The sequence below is a fragment of the Herpailurus yagouaroundi genome, unplaced genomic scaffold (genome assembly GCF_014898765.1).
Source record: "Herpailurus yagouaroundi ecotype Mexico unplaced genomic scaffold, PumYag 140, whole genome shotgun sequence".
Taxonomy (NCBI): Eukaryota; Metazoa; Chordata; class Mammalia; order Carnivora; family Felidae; genus Herpailurus; species Herpailurus yagouaroundi.
Window position 1 is genome coordinate 91,933,182 of NW_024412395.1, and position 16,703 is coordinate 91,949,884.

Genomic DNA, 16,703 nt, shown 5'->3' on the forward strand with positions numbered 1-16,703 from the left:
AATATATATATGTATATATATATATATATATATATATATATACACACATATATATATTGCTGTTTGTTATCTAGTTATTCCAGTACCACATGGCAAAAAAGACTTTTCCCCATTGGTGTTCTTTGGTGCTTTTATACAAAATGAAATAGATATGGGGTTCCTGGGTGCTCACTTGGCTAAGCTAAGCAGCCAATTTCAGCTCAGGTCATGATCTCACGGTTTGTGAGTTCAAGCCCCACATTGGTCTCTGTGCTGGGGACTCAGAGCCTGGAGCCTGCTTCAGATTCTGTCTCCTTCTCTCTCTCTGCCCCTGCCCTGCTCACTCTCTCTTTCTCTCAAAAATAATAAACATTTAAAAATTGAAATAGCTGTGAAAGTGTGGGCCTATTCCTTATCTCTCTATTTTGTTATGTTGAACTCTTTTTTCATTCTTATGCCAAAAACATACTGTGTCTTCATTAACCTAGTTTTAGTCAGCCTTGAAGTCAGGTAGGATAAGTACCCCAAAGTTCTTTTCAAAAATTTTTAAACTATTCCAATTTCTTTATATTTCCTTAGAAATTTTAGAATCATCTTGTCTATTTCTACCAAAAAAAAAAAGTTTGAGGTAACTGATTGTTATTGTGTTTAATTTATATATTAATTTAGGAATAATTTACATCTTAAGTATACTGTATCTTACAATCCATGAACACAGTATCTCACAATTTATTTATTGTTTAATTTCTGTTTGTAGTTTTCAGTATAGAAGTCGAAACTTATTGTTTTAATTGTATTCTTAAGAATATTATATACTTTCATGCTTTGATAAACAGAATTGTTTTCTTTTTTTTTTTTTAAGTGTTTATTTATTTTGAGAGAGAGTGGGGTAGGAGCAGAGAGAGAAGGAGAGAGAGAATCCCAAGCAGGCTCCATGCTGTCAGCATAGAGTCTGATGAGGGTCTCGAACTCATGACCTGTGAGATCATGACCTGAACTGAAAGTAAGAGTCAGATACCCTACACACTGCACCACCCAAGCTCCCCAAACAGAATTGTTTTCTTAATTTCATTTCCCAACCATTTACTGCTACAATAGAAAAAATACAATTAGCTTTCGTACATTTAGCTTATATCCTGTGACATTGTTAATTTCACTCATTAGATGTAATCATTATTTTGTAGAGTTCTTAGGATATTTGACATAAACACTCATGGCATCTAGAAATAGAATTTTCTTCTTTCTTTACAATCTTTATTCCTTTTATTTATTTTTCTTGTTTTATTGTACTTAGCAAGACCTCCAGTCAAATGTTGAATAGAAATTATGTGAATAGGAATTATTTGTTCCCAGTATTAGGTTAAAATATTGAATATTTCACCATGAAATATAATGTTAGTTGTAGTTTTTGTATAGATGCTCTAGTTTGCATCATGAATAGATGTTAAATTTTATCAAATTATTTTCTATATTTACCGAAATGATCATATGATTTTTCTCATTTAGTCTCTTAATACAGTGAATGATAATAATTGATTTTTAAACGTTAAATCAATTCTGAATTTGTATATAACAAGCAACAAAAATAACATGATTGTGATGCATCATTCTTTTTATATATTGCAGGATAATATTAATAGTATTTTCAAAGGATATGAGACACAGTTATCTGTAATTTTATGTTCTATAAATTTTATTTATTTGTTTATGTATTTATTTTTGAGAGAGAGAGAGAGAGAGTGCATGAGTGGGGTAGGGGTATGGGGAGAGAGAGAGAGAATCTTAAACAGGCTTCACACAATGTAGAGCCTGATGCAGGGCTCGATCTCACAATCCACAACCGTGACATTATGACCTGAGCCAAATTAAGAGTCAGACACTTAAACAAGTCACCCAGGTGCCCCTGTTTATAATTTTGTATTGTGGTTATATTGTCTTTATGAAACCAGCAGGGGACTATTTTCTGCTCCTCTGATGAAAAAGTTTGTATAGGATTATTTCTTCCTTAAATGTTTAATGAAATTCACCACTGAAACCATATAGTCACATAGCTTTCTTTGTGGGAGTATTTTTTTATAATAAATGTATATATATAATAGATGTAGTACTACTCATATATTATACTTAATTTTGTGTCAGTTTTTGTAAATTTTGTCGTTAAAGACATTTGTCTGCTATATCTATGTTGTAGAATTTGTTGACATATTTTGGATCTTCTAATGTACCACATGGTCCCAAGACACTGCTCATTATTTTTAATGTTTTTAGTTATTTGTTATTCAGATTAGACTATTTATATAATCTATTTTCCATCCAATTCCTTCCTTCAGTCTTTTCTTACTTCAGTCATCTCCATTCTGCTACTAATTCTATCTAGTGAAATTTATGTTTCAGATTGTATTTTTTTATTACACAATTTCCATCTGTTTTTTTATATAGTTTCCACTTTTCTAATGAGATTGGAAATTTTTACTGTATGTTGGCATATTTTCCTTTATGTCTTTGATCACAATTATTGTAGGTATTTTAGACACCTTTGCTAGTTCCACCATCTAGGTCATCTTGGGGTTGTAGTCTGTTGATTTTTTTTTTTTTCTCTTAAGAGTGAGTCACATTTTTTTTTTTTTCTTTGTATGTTGAATTGTTTTGGATTGTATCTTAGGTTTGCTTAATATATGTTGTAAATAGTCTAAATTCTGTTATTTTTTTCTCAACTGGGTTGATTCCTTTTGTATTAGAAGGCATTTTATTTGGATGAATTCAAACTACAAGGTCTATCTCCCCTGAAATTGGCCAGCAATTCAAATGTCACTTCAGTTGTTTTAAATATAGCTGAGCTACTTGGAGTCTGCCTTCTGCATACTTTATTCAGGGGTCTGCCAGATATTGGTGTGGAACTTTTATATACATGTGCGAATTCTTCCAAATTCTGACTTTCTTCTCAGTTTGTGCACACACACGCCCACACCCACACACACACAAACACTTTTTAGTAGATATGATTTTACTTAAATTCCATTATTTATTTTTTATAAGGCTGCATGTTTTAATGTTTTATCCATTCCAATTTTGTAGACTGGGGACCCCCCCCCTTTGGCTCAATTAAGAAAAATACATAACAAATCTTGAGCCACGTCCTTCTTCCCAGTGCTCACTTTTCTTAACCGTTTATCTTCCTGTTGGATTTTTGTTGTTGTTTCACTTTTCAGTACTTTCAAATAATTGTGTGTGTCTTGTGTGTGTGTGTGTGTGTGCGTGTGTTTAGTCTAAATTTGGTTGTTTTGATAGGGGAGATCCCAGAATGTATATTTGGATGTATTTTCTAAGAGCACTTCTGGGTTGTCCAGATGAGTTATCTACATAGAGAGCCAGAGAGTATGTCTTAAGCAGTTCTCATTTTGACCAAACCTTTCTATGTCAGGAACAATAAGATGACTTTAAAATCCCTTTGTTGAAGAATTATGCCATTTTACCTAGATTATGTAATGTTTAATGTTTTAACACAAAGAAATAAAGTAAATTTATTTTAGCAGAGGATTAAACTATTCTGTTGTGATTCAGTAACTAAATGAATAAATACTTATGATAGAGATTTTGTTCTGATTTGGGGCAATGTTATCTTTTTACAAGAAGCAGATAAAATCTCAGTCCATAACCCCAGGGGTAGAGGAATGTAATTTTGAAAAATTTTCTAAAATCTACTTAGTTTCCATTATAAGCCCCTACCACCAGGTAGGGAAGTTAATTTTAGTCACTCAGCATCTTCGCCATCCTTTTCCCAGAGGTTATTTTCACATTTTAGGGGGCTTATAGGTACCAAAGGAGAGAGAAAATTATTTAGTCCTTGGACTAATGGGAGAATTAAGGTCTATCTTCAAGGGAGTGAGATTGTAAGGTGGATAGGAACTGGAAGTGGAAAGGTAGAGAGTATCAGTTAATAATTTGGAATGCGTCTTACCACACACATTTGGTACCTAATACTTATCATTTTTGCTATTCAAACAAAAGTAATAATCCAAATATTTCACAGAACTTCTTTTTCATTTATATGTTTATTAAATCACATTTTTCTTTTTTCTAACAATTTGAAGATAAAATCAGAGTATAAATATATTTGTACATGTACACTCCAGAGTTTAGCAGATTATATTCTAGTTACTTCATTTATAAGTCATGCCAAATAACTTGTTTTATGAGAGACCTGTATGCATTTTTGATGTAAAAATCAACAACAACAACAACAAAATGTTAGCAACATAGATGATCTGTCTAATCCAAGACATAATGCTGAATTATGAGACAAACATCTCTATAAGTAGATTTTTTTGGTTTTCTTCATGTTATTTTCAGTTATTTTCCTTATTTCCAACAACTTTTTATTTTTAACTGGATTTTATTTATTCCAGTATCCTATGTACTTTATGCAAGAAAGACGTCTCCAAACTATCCTTACCATGAGAGAATATAATGTGCTAAGAATCTAAATGGGAAATTTTAGAAATGAGGATAGGTAAATCAAAACTTTTGGAGTCATGTCTTGAATGAATTTTTATGTTTAAAATGTGCCATATTTGGAATTTTTTTTGAATTACCTAGATTTTATAATATAATTGATTTCACCTTAATGTGTACTTAATTTTTTTTAAGTTTCAAGTACTTTGAGAAAGGTAGTCTTTTAGTATTATTTTAATAATATGATATTCTTGTTTCATTGACCAAGAAAGGATAGCTGCTACAGAACAAAATGAATCTCTTATGGTCCCTATGCTATATATAAACTGGTCATCAAAATTTTTCTTAGGATAGTAAAATTTTGGGGTGCCTGGGTGGCTCAGCTGGTTGACCGTCCAACTTCAGCTCAGGTCATGATCTCACTGTCTGTGAGTTCAAGCCCCGCATCGGGTCTTTGCTGACAGCTCAGGGCCTGGAGCCTGCTTTGGATTCTGTGTCTCCCTGTCTCTCTGCCCCTCCCCTGCTCATGCTTTGTCTCTCTCTCTCTCTCTCTCTCTCTCTCTCTCTCTCTCTCTGTCAAAAATAAATAAACATTAAAAAAATTTTTTTAAAAGGAGATTAAATTTTTGAAAGAACCTTGTGAAATTAACCAAATTTTAACAATATATTATGTTGAACTGGCTATGTTTCTTCTCTTTTCTTTCAGTCTCCTTATTTACTCTTAGCCTCCTCTCTAAAATGGGTGCAAGTTTAACTATTTCATCCTAAGATTTTCTCTGATTCCAAAAGTACTTGTTTATAATAAATAATTAAATAATAACAAACAGTGTTAAGTACAGATAATAAGTATCAAATAACATAATGTAGTCTTCACTGTGTAAATCTTTCTTTATAGTAATCATTTCTGACCTGCTATTGTGAATCAACAGAGTTTTGATGTTAAATTGTGCTTGTTGATCGAATAGTTCACTGAGGGCACAGGTGCAATGGCCCAACACATGCATAAATTTCACATTTGCATTTAAGCTCCCTGACTCAGCATAATCTCCCTATCTGACCTCTCTAGTGAATTCTTAATTACTTATCATTTGTCATTACCTTATTTATATAGTTTGCATGGTTTACAATAAATCCTGCATATCATGATATATGTGTGAATGTGTGACTATGTAGAAATGAAATCATTTATGTTCCAAGCACTTGATAGAAGCATATGTTTTTATATCAGCCTTGCAATTTCAGAGTACTTTTGCATACATGGGAGATCCTGCTTTATTTTATTGCATTGCTTTGCAAAATAACCTTGGCTGTTATACTTCAAGGTCTCAGGTGTTGAGTCATTAGCAGCTATGAAATAGATCAGAATTGCATTACAGCTGCACAGCTACAAACTAAGGGTAATCCAAGATCTTTCAGGCTTAGCATCAGCATATGGACAACTCCTCAGTACTTGCCTGGAAAGAGAGTTAATTTGGGAATTTTGAACTAAATTCCCTCAGGATGACTTCTCCAAATGATTTTTAACTTCTGTAATGCAAACAAAAAAGCATGTGAAAATATGCAGTGTTCAGTTAAAACAGAGAACAACAACACAGACATTTGTGCCAACATCTTGCAAAATTGGTCATTTTATAAATTGTATTTTAACATATTTGATTACTACTTGCATTCACTTGGGGAATATTTACTTCACTGACATCCTGGGTACAATGAAGGTAATAATATTCATAGACCTGAACAATTTATCAGCATTTTTAAGTCTTTACTTAAAAATTAAGTGTAAAGTGGCTTTTATCAGAATTAGAAACAAGAAACTGAGTTGCAAAATATTTAAATTACAGAAGTGTACATGACTGAACTTTTGAAATCACCCCCTAACTTTTCTTTTTGCTTAAGTCTTCTCCCTAACTATCCTCCCACTATATCCCTGAAATCCATGCTCTTAGTAACCAAATGTATTTGGGGGGAAATCAGATCATGTATTCCATATAAAATCCCAGAATAATTTCTCTTGTATCTGGAATGTATTAAAAATGTCTCCGTGGCCTCTGAGAACTTTCATGAGAGTTTCTACCTCATGGATGTCATCTCAATCCACTCCTTCCTCTACATTTCGGTCACACTGATTTGCACATATCAAATGTATTTCTGCTGTGGTTGCTAATCACTTTGCCTAGAATGCCCTGTCCCTGCCCGTGGATCTTCCAATGATTTTTTCAGAGCAGTGATAGGTTTACAAAAAAAATGGGAGGAAAGCACAGAGAGTTTGCATATATTCCCTCTTCCTCCACTCTTCCGCCATACCTCCTTTAGTTTCCTCTATTATTAACATCTTGCTTTAGTATAGTATGTTTGTTATAACTGATAAACGGATATTGGTGCATTATTAACTGAAGTCCATAGTTTGCATTAGAGTCCACTCCTTCTGTTGTATGATTTTATTTTATTTTTTTACTTATACATAATGTCATGTATCTGTCTTAACAGTATACTATAAAATAGATTCATTGCTCTAAAATTGCCCCGTGTTTCACCTATTCATCCTTTCCTGCTTCCTCTCAAGCCTTTGGCAACCACTGATCTTTTTACCATCTCCATAGTTGTGGTTTTAGAGCATCATATAGTTGGAATTGTATAGTATGTGGGCTGTGGAGACCAGCTTCTTTCACTTAGTAGTATGCCTTTAAGGTTCTTCCATATCTTTTCATGGCTTAACAGCTCATTTCTTTTTATTCCTGAATAACATTTCCTTCTATGGATGTACCACAGTTTGTTTCTCCATTCACCTATTAAAGGATATCTTAGCTGCTTCTGTGTTTTGGCAATTATAAATAAAGCTGCTATAAACATCCATATGCAAGATATTGTGTAGACATAAGTTTTCAAATCCTTTGGGTACATACCAAGGAACACAATTGCTAGATCATATGGTAAGAGTATGTTTAGTTTTATAAAGAACTGCCAAAATGTCTTCTAAAGTATCTGTACTGTTTGGCATTCCCATCAGCATAGAATGAGAGTTTCTGGTTCACCCACATCTTCACCAGCATTAGCTGTTGTCAACATTGTGAATTTTAACCAGTCCAATAGGTGCATGATAGTATCTCATTGTTTTGTTTGTAACTTCCTGGTGACATCGATATTGAGCACCTTTTCATATGCTTTTTGTCATCTATATATCTTCCTTGGTGGGTCTCTGCAGATCTTTTGCCCATTTCTTAAATTAGGTTCTTTGTGTTCTTACTGTTGATTTTTCAGTTCTTTGTAATGTTTGGATACAAGTCCTTTCTGTAATAGTTTTGCAAGTATTTTCTCTCAGACTGTGATTTATTTTTTTTATTCCCTTAAAATTCCATTCACAGAGCAGAGTTTTTTTTTTCATTTTAATGAAATTCAGCCTATCAATTTTTTTCTTACATGGATAGTCCTTTTGGTGATGTATCTAAAAGTCATCACCAAACTCAAAGTCACCTAGGTTTGCTCCTGTGTTATATTCTAGAATTTCCATTTTTTAACTTTACATTTAAGTTTATGATCTATTTTGAGTTATTTTTTGTGGATATTCTAATGGATTTTTACAACTCCTTCTCCTCATTTGTATTCTCCTTTTAATGTCACTCCCTCAAAGAGGCCTTTTCTGATCACATTAGTTAAAGCCGTCTTTCATAACCAGTTACTGCCTAACCTGCTATTTGCCTTTTTCCCTAGCATTATCATTATCTAAAATCATATTGTCCTTTATTAATTTGCATGTTTACTTTTCTTTGTGTATAATGTAAGTTCCAAGCCTCAGTCCATCTTGTTGAGTACTCTATCCTTAGTAACTAACACAATGTTTGGTACATATTTAGGGTTTGCAAATATTTGGTAAATGAACAGGAAATAACTAAACTCACACGCACATCATAAAAATGTTGAAGACCTTGACTGAGTGCCTTTATAATTACAAGGATAGAAAATCTATGGAAATGAAAAAAGAAAGTCCAGAAAAGGAATCAAGATTAGAATAAAAGTATAGCTATTTTGTTTACTCTGCCTGTAACATATATTAAGCCCAGCTGAATCTAGAATATGGTCCACAAGAAGAATATGACTCTTAGGGAAATTAAATGATTTGCATGCAAGTGTTTAGAGTTCCTGGTCAAGTTGCAATAGACTATTTTTGGAGAAGATCTATTCAGTCATTTTGAACTGTCAATAGACGACTCAGATAGATTACTTCTCCTTTCCACAAAATGCATATCAGCTCCTACTAATTTTAGTTGAAGTTCTATTAAGCAAATAATGGAAAAAAATGTATTTGTAATATGAGTTCAATTAAATGATAAATTATCTAGTTTTCTCTTATAAAGAAAAATAATCATGTGACCCAATCTTTTTATAGCTTCTACTGAATCTTAGAAAAAACCAAAACCAAAGAGGCTTCAAATCATATCCTTAGCTGCTGATGGGCCATTATGTAAGGATTTCTTGAGTTTTGAAAGCATATGTAGTCATATTTACCTGCAATAGACTAGGATGAGTGCTGGTTTAAACTAGAGTCATTATCATAAAAGTACTAATGTATCTGTTGGGATTGATTAGTCATCTATCATTTGAATCTTTCTCATCATTTTTTATAGTGCATGACCCATAAAAAAGAAAAATCCAAATTATTTTGGTCTTTTCTACTGAGTGATTATTAGTCACTCAGCATATGTTTATGAAAGAAGTAAGGGAGAAATATTTATCTTTTTATAGTTTAATCAAGCACATTATATTCAACAATACTTTTTGGGCAAACTGCTATATAACAAAAATGACTCTAGGCACTGTGGTGGTTACCAAGAAACATATAACAATAGCTCTGCATTCAAGAAGCTTACTGTCTTTTTGGAGAAATAAGATTCAGTTACTTAAATATTAAAAGGAAATACCAAAAGTGATTTAAAAAAATACTTGCCAATTTATTTAGCACTTTAAATGGACTAATAGCCTTCATATTTATTATTTTATTCTCATAGTAATTTTTGAAGATGTCATTACAGTGATTTTTTTTTAACTGGGCAAAATAAGGTACAAAGAGAATAAATGACATCTGCCCAAAGTCCTTAAGTTGTAGAGCCAGGACTGAATTCAAAGCCAGATTGTAATCTTTATTAAGGCAGAAATTATATCTATCTATCTATCATCTATCTATCTATCTATCTTTCTATCTTTCTATCTATCTATCATCTATACCATCAGAACCTGGCACAGTGTGGTTGCTAAATAAATATTTGCTGACTAAATATAGAACTTAAGTTTTATACACTAACACCCTGTCCAATTAATTCTGCAACTCCTGGATGTATTATGGACTCTATTGTATCTTAGTTTTATCTATTTTAGTATTAGTGGTTTGCCTGTAATGAGTGTTCAGTAATGTTAAATAATAGGCAAAATATTCTACATTCAAGCCATGCATCAGAATAAAAGAGAGAAAAGAGTTTACTAACTGTTTTCAAGGACACTTAATGAACGAAAATATATATACATGGGCACAATATTACAGTGTGGATAGGAGATGAAAAGAAGGGGAAGGGCAATTCTAGTGGAAAATGATATAGGAACAATCATATAATTCCAAGGCTTAATGTCTTATCTTCCTGAGCCTGGAAAGAAGGAAGTCTCATTGGTACTGAAAATAGATAAGAGGCATTTGTATGTATTCTAAAAGTAAACAATGGAGAAATTATGGCTTAATATGAGGAAAGGCAGCAAGAGTTTGAAGAATGTATGTTTGTGTATATTCTTCGTTATGTATTATGTACCATTAGATACACCATTAGCTTCTAAGTTTCTGCACTGATACATGCCATGAGTGCAAGAACAGTATAGAATTTCTTTTCCTATTCTATTCAGCAGTAATTTTATTTTTAAAGCAAGAGAGTGCTACATGTAAATGTTACCAATTTCTTTGAAATTTGTGATCCAACACATTAACTCTACTTATTACTTTCGTGCCTACAATTTGGTAACTTGTCATTAAAATGATAGAACCAATCCTAAATGTTGCATTTAATAATTATTTGCCAGATTTTTAATTTATAGAAAGAAATATGGTGCTGTTACAAATACAACCACTGGGAATTGCCTTTTTAATAAGATATCTTTTGGGAATAATTTGGAAATTTTAAAAATCCACTTTGTATTTTGAATTGTAATGATGGACATTTATGTTCCTAGGGTATCCATGCAATACATACAGTAAAATAAACTTGTTTCAGTTTAAACAAATATGGATATCCTAACTAGTTAGCATATCATAATAAAAAGAACTGGATAATATGGTCTTCCTGAAGAAAAATGACATTTAAAAAATTTTTAACTTGCTTTATTTTTTATTTTTTTTAATTTACATCCAAATTAGTTAGCATATAGTGCAACGATGATTTCGGGAGTCGATTCCTTAGTGCCCCTTACATTTAGCCCTTCCCCCCTCCCACAACCCCTCCAGCAACCCTCAGTTTGTTCTCCATATTTATGAGTCTCTTCTGTTTTGTCCCCCTCCCTGTTTTTATATTATTTTTGCTTCCCTTCCCTTATGTTCATCTGTTTTGTCTCTTAAAGTCCTCATAGGAGTGAAGTCATATGATTTTTTTATAAAGCATTATTACATTAATAATATTTTTAGAGAAAAAACTAAATTATGCAGTTTGATCCCACCCTCCAAACACACTAATTAATTTTTTTTGTTTTAGACTATTTCTTTTACTCTTTAGACACGTGCCTGTTCCTTGTATGATTACACTGGCTGGAATTAATGATAATCACCTGTGTGTACACTAATGTGTGTGTTTTGCTTAAATAAATCACATTACTATTTAGTTAGTTAAATGTCTATATTTTCTGTAGAATGCGTTTGTATTTAATGCAGGAAATTTAGTATACATTTGACTTTAAAAACTATTTCAATCCACTCTACACCAAACTACAAATTGTAATGGCATAAGAATTATCGCATGCATTTTATTACCTTAATCTATTTATTGGAGGGGGTAGGGTAGTAAAATACAGGTCATGTAGCTGTTAGAGGACTTTTTTTTTAGGTACCTAAAAAGAAACTTTTCATTCAAGAGAAAATAATTGCAACAAAGGGAAAGTCTGTTAGAAAAGTCTACCTCAAGCACTTAAGCTGAAACCAAAAGTCCAAATATTGACCTCTGAATCATGAGGGGATCTCTTATCCTCTATTTGCTTTAAAATTAACATTTGGTAAAGAAGCTTATCCTGAAGTGTTTAAGGGTCGATGTCACTCCTGATCAAGATCCTGTAATGAATTAGTACAAGAGATAGAATTTGGAAAAGAGAAAAGAAAATGTCTTTTGATTTTCAGGTCCACTATTATCAAATATTTAGTTTCTTTTTTACCCCATATTGGTCTCTAAATCCCTATGAGAATTGTCATATTCATTTCAGTATCCCGCAGAGCACCAGGTACAATATCTTGCATGCAAAAATGTACTGAATTGAATAACCTTCCAATGGAGTCTACTGATCTGTATAAATATTCAATTGGCAGATTAGACTTGAAATGATAGTGTTATTGAACGTTGGCTGCCTCTTACAACTGCTCAGTTAATCCATTTGCATAGTCTTTGTTCAAGTGTTTTACAGTTTAGAACTTCATATTGGACCGTAATCCTAACATATTTTAAAAGTAAAAATGAAGCCTTTTTGGGGTATTTTTGATTTTCATAACAAGTGTGATATTAAACCTATTTGTTGATAAAATGGAAGAAGTATCTTGGGATATGAATTTTTTCCTGGATGCCAGTTTGAGCATTCTGTCATTCTCTGCTTACAACATATTATATTTTTTTATAAAACCAAATGTCTCAAAATGGTACACATGAGCTTCTGTGTTATAGCTCCTGGCTACATGTTTATCTTTACCTCCAAGCAACCAACCTCTTTCAGGTTATTGTGCTTCAATAATACTAGTTGTCTTTCTGTTCCTAGAAGATCTCAATTCTATGACATCTTAGGACTTTTCATTTGCCTTCAGCAATGAAAGCCTGAATGTTTATCCTTTGATTAGTCCTTATCAACTCCATAGTCCTACAGGTCTTAGATCAAATATCCTACTATCCAAGAGATATTTTCTTACCACTTTATCTAAAGTAGCTCCCCACCAAAATTTTTACTGTTATAGTACCTTTTTATTTCTGTCATAAGACTTATCACAATGATGATCATAGTCATTGGCTATTTTCTCTAACAAGTGTAAATTCCATGAGTACAGGAACCTTTTTCAAACTTTTTACCCTGATATAACTTTTTATCTGCTATATCAATGGTACAGAACACAGTACCTTATAGACAGTAAGAATGTAAATAAATAAGCAAATATTTTCTGTAGAAGTATAGCATTTTAATATAAGAAAAAACTTTATTTGAAAAGTGAAGCATAATTCTGCATTTTTGTTTGTTTAAAACCAATTACTAGTTAGTATTTCACATTGTGAGCCAGCCAAACTATTATTATTTGAACAATTGATACTCTGAGATATATGAAGTTAGGAAATTTTCCAGAGCTAATGATAGGGATGAAAAAGAGATCTGTGTATTTTGTTTTTATTCATGGAAAAAATAACTAAATTTGTTTTTATAATTTTTAATTGTAGATAGGTACCTTGTGATATGAAGTATTTCAAGTTATATATCTATATTGATTTTAATAATTAGTTTGAGCAAAAGTTCATAAATTTGGAAGTTTGTTGGAAAGTTGTTACTTTATAGAGTTGAAAGAAAATGATTACTTCAAACAATATATTGAAACCTTATTAAAATAAGTCCTAGGAGACTGAAAAAAATGAGAAATAACAGCAGGACTTTGTTTTATATGAATTTCATTGAGCTTAACAAGCCTAAAGGTTGAACTTTGAAGAGTTTTCACCATGTATGTGATTCTCAGAGTATCTATTCCACTTCAAAGAAACTCAGTGAGAATAATTTCATAGAAAATAAGGAAATTTGTGATCTTAATACACAATGCTAAAATACTGACAGTATTTCATAGACATGCTGATTATTTCTTGCTTTTCTTTGAAAATTTTATATCATACTGTATCATTTCTGTCTGTATATATTTTTAAATTATAACCCATGCTTGCCAATTTGCCTTTCTTAATGTGGACAGGGCATGTAACTGTCAGTCTTCTTTTGCTTAAGATAGAGAGATTGTGGGGAACCTGGATGGCTCAGTTCGTTAAGCATCTGCCTGGATTTCAGCTCAGATCATAAATTCACAGTTTTCTATTGGTGCAGAACCTGCTTGGGACTTTCTCTCCCTTCTCCCCCTCACCACCAGCCACACACATGCTCCCTTTTTTTCTCTTTCTCTCAAAATAAATTTTAAAGAAAAGATAGATTGCATCAGTAAAATCAGTTACTGTGATACTGATACAGTTTTTCTAGATGTAATGAAAATATAAAATTATCTAAATAACTTACAGAACTTGGTATTCTCCTAAGAAGCACCATCTTTGGGTGAAACTTATTCTTTGATAAATAAATTGAGGAACCAAAAAGAGGCAAAGATGAAAATTTTCAACTTTCAATTATTTTCTATGAAGTTCATACTTTATTTGAGGTTTTGCTAAAATTCATACATACAAATCCCATTTTTCAAATAAAATAATTTATTTTAATTTCTTTGAATGTTTCTGTTTTAACCTAGAATTTAAGTTTGAAACAGTGTCATTTCAAACTTTAGGAAACAAAATTTATCAACTAGTGAGAAAATGCTACATTTTGACCCAAGTGTGGAACCATGATTATGAGAATTATTGTGAGCAATTCATTTAAACACTACTTTTTTCTGTATCATATTTTATGCACTTTTGCATAGTTCTTGTTTTGAGAGTTGTATTTGACTTACCTTTCCAACTAAGATAGAGAAACAGTGATTGAATTTATGCTCCTGCCTGAAATAATAGCAATAACAACACCAACAACACAGAGACAAAATGTATGGCACAAACATTTTCAAGACACTGGACATTGAGCAGTGAAGTACAGTGATCCCAGAGAAATAATAAACAAAGTGATCCCTACATTTGCATTAACTTATTACCTTATGCAAATTTTTAGTTAACAACTCAAAGAAGAGCCTAGATGGAACTTGGTGAATTCTGTAAGGTCAGGATATAGAAGTAAATTTAGGAATATCAAGGCTTTCAGAATTCACAGAATAGAGTTCTGAAGAGGAGATAGATAGATATACAGAGAACCCCAGAAATTTGCACAGGGTAAGCATTCATCAAAGAATTGGGAAAGCAGTTCATGTGAGGAAACAATATGAGGCAAAGGAGTCGTCTGAGAAAATTTAAGTGTTGCCAATATGCACACAGAGTTAATAACACCTGTGTCTATCAGTCACACTGGAAAATCTCAAAATCCATGGAGCATTAAGTAGGGCATTTAGGAGGATTTGCTTCAGTGGTAAGGAATAATTAGAACTAGACTAAATGCTGCTCTGATTCAGATTAAAAAATATTACAATCAAGAACCAAAAAGATTAAATTATTTCCAAGTAGCTTAATTACATCCCAGAACAAAGCTCAAGAATATTTACAAGAATATTTTAATGTCTAACACTTAAGAAGGTAATATTCACAATGTCTAGCTTTCTTATCAAAGATAACCAGACATAAAAAGAAGCACAAAAGCACACCTACTATTAGGAGGAAAAAAAATCAACTGAAACCAACATAGAACTGACACAGATGTTAGAAGTAGCAGAGATTTAAAAACCTATTGTGAGGGGTGCCTGGGTGGCTCAGCTGGTTGAGCATATGACTTTGGCTCAAGTCATGATCTTATGGCTCATGAGTTCGAGCCCTGGATTGGGCTCTGTGCTGAGAGCTCAGAGCCTGGAGCCTTCTTCAGATTCTGTGTCTTCGTCTCTCTCTGCCCCTCCTGCAGCCCCTCCCCCTTTTTCAAAAGTATATAAACATTAATGAAATTAAAAACTTATTGTGCAACCATATGTTCAAAATGTTAGGCAGATACACAGAAGTTTTATGAGAGACCCAAATCAAAATGCTAGATATAAAAACTACAATTTCTAAGGTGAAAAATCAGCTGGATGGGATTAATGAAAATTTATATATGGCAAAAGAAAAGTATACTGAAACCAAAGACATAGCAATAGAATTGTCCCAAATGACACATAAACAGAAAAGAGAATTTGTTGACCAAGGCATCATTGAGATCTGAGACAACTTTCAAGTAGTATAATGTACATGTATTTGGAGTCCCTAAAAGAAATGTAGGGAAAGCAAAACATATTTGAGGAAATAACGTCCAAAAAATTTCTAAATATGATGACCAACAAATCAGTGTACTCCAAACACAAAACTACACCAGTGCATATCATATCAAAGTGTTCCTGATAAAGAGAACATTTTAAAGCCGAAAAAAACCCATATTATGTAAAGGGGAACACAATTAAGGATTATAGAAAGCTTATTGTCAGAAATGGTGTGAGGAGACACTGGAGAAACATCTTTAGAGTGTTAAAAAATATCCTCAAAATTGAAAGCAAAATAATGACTTTTTCCATTATACATAATGGAAATGATAGAAGATAGGATATATATACATAAAAAGAAAGAAATAGCACCAGTAATGGCAACTATAAAGTAAATATGTAAGATTTTTTTCTTGGTATTCCATTTTAGGACCTAATGGACAAAGTAAAACAGTGTATCATGGGATACAGAACATGCATATGAAGAAAATGTGTGACAATAATAATGTAAAGGCCAAGAGAATTGTAAGGTTTTTATACTATATGTGTAAGTGTTAAATCCTAAAGCATCCCCAAAACAACAAACAGTTTTAGAATAAGCCAGCAAAGGAAATAAAATATAAACATAACAGATATTTAATTAATTTAAAAGAAGGAAGAAAAAAATGACAAGGGGAATGAAAAGCAGATAGTAAGATAGAAAGCAAATAAGTTTGTAGACTTAAGCCTGACATATCAATAATCACATTAAACACAAATGGTCTCAATACAATTAAAAATCAGTGATTATAGATCCTTTTGTAGTTCATAAGCGTGATGATTGGGTGTTCATGCTGTGTGTGATATGTGGCACCCTTATATCTTGTTACAATGTCAGCACATTACCCATCTGACGTGAAAAAAAAAAAATCAGTGATTATAAGATTGAATTTAAAAAAGGCCGAAACTAGGGGCGCCTGGGTGGCCCAGTCAGTTGAGCGTCTGACTTCAGCTC

General features: G+C 32.3%; 1 protein-coding gene and 1 non-coding gene across 3 annotated transcripts in view; both read left to right on the forward strand.

Annotated features, from left to right (window-relative positions):
• Positions 1–16,703, forward strand: part of SPAG16 (sperm associated antigen 16) — a 1,036,541-nt gene that overhangs the window by 884,351 nt on the left and 135,487 nt on the right. The window lies entirely within an intron of this gene.
• Positions 16,502–16,604, forward strand: LOC121031177 (small nucleolar RNA U13). Its single transcript, XR_005790602.1, has one exon. It is a non-coding gene; the product is annotated as a small nucleolar RNA U13 (small nucleolar RNA).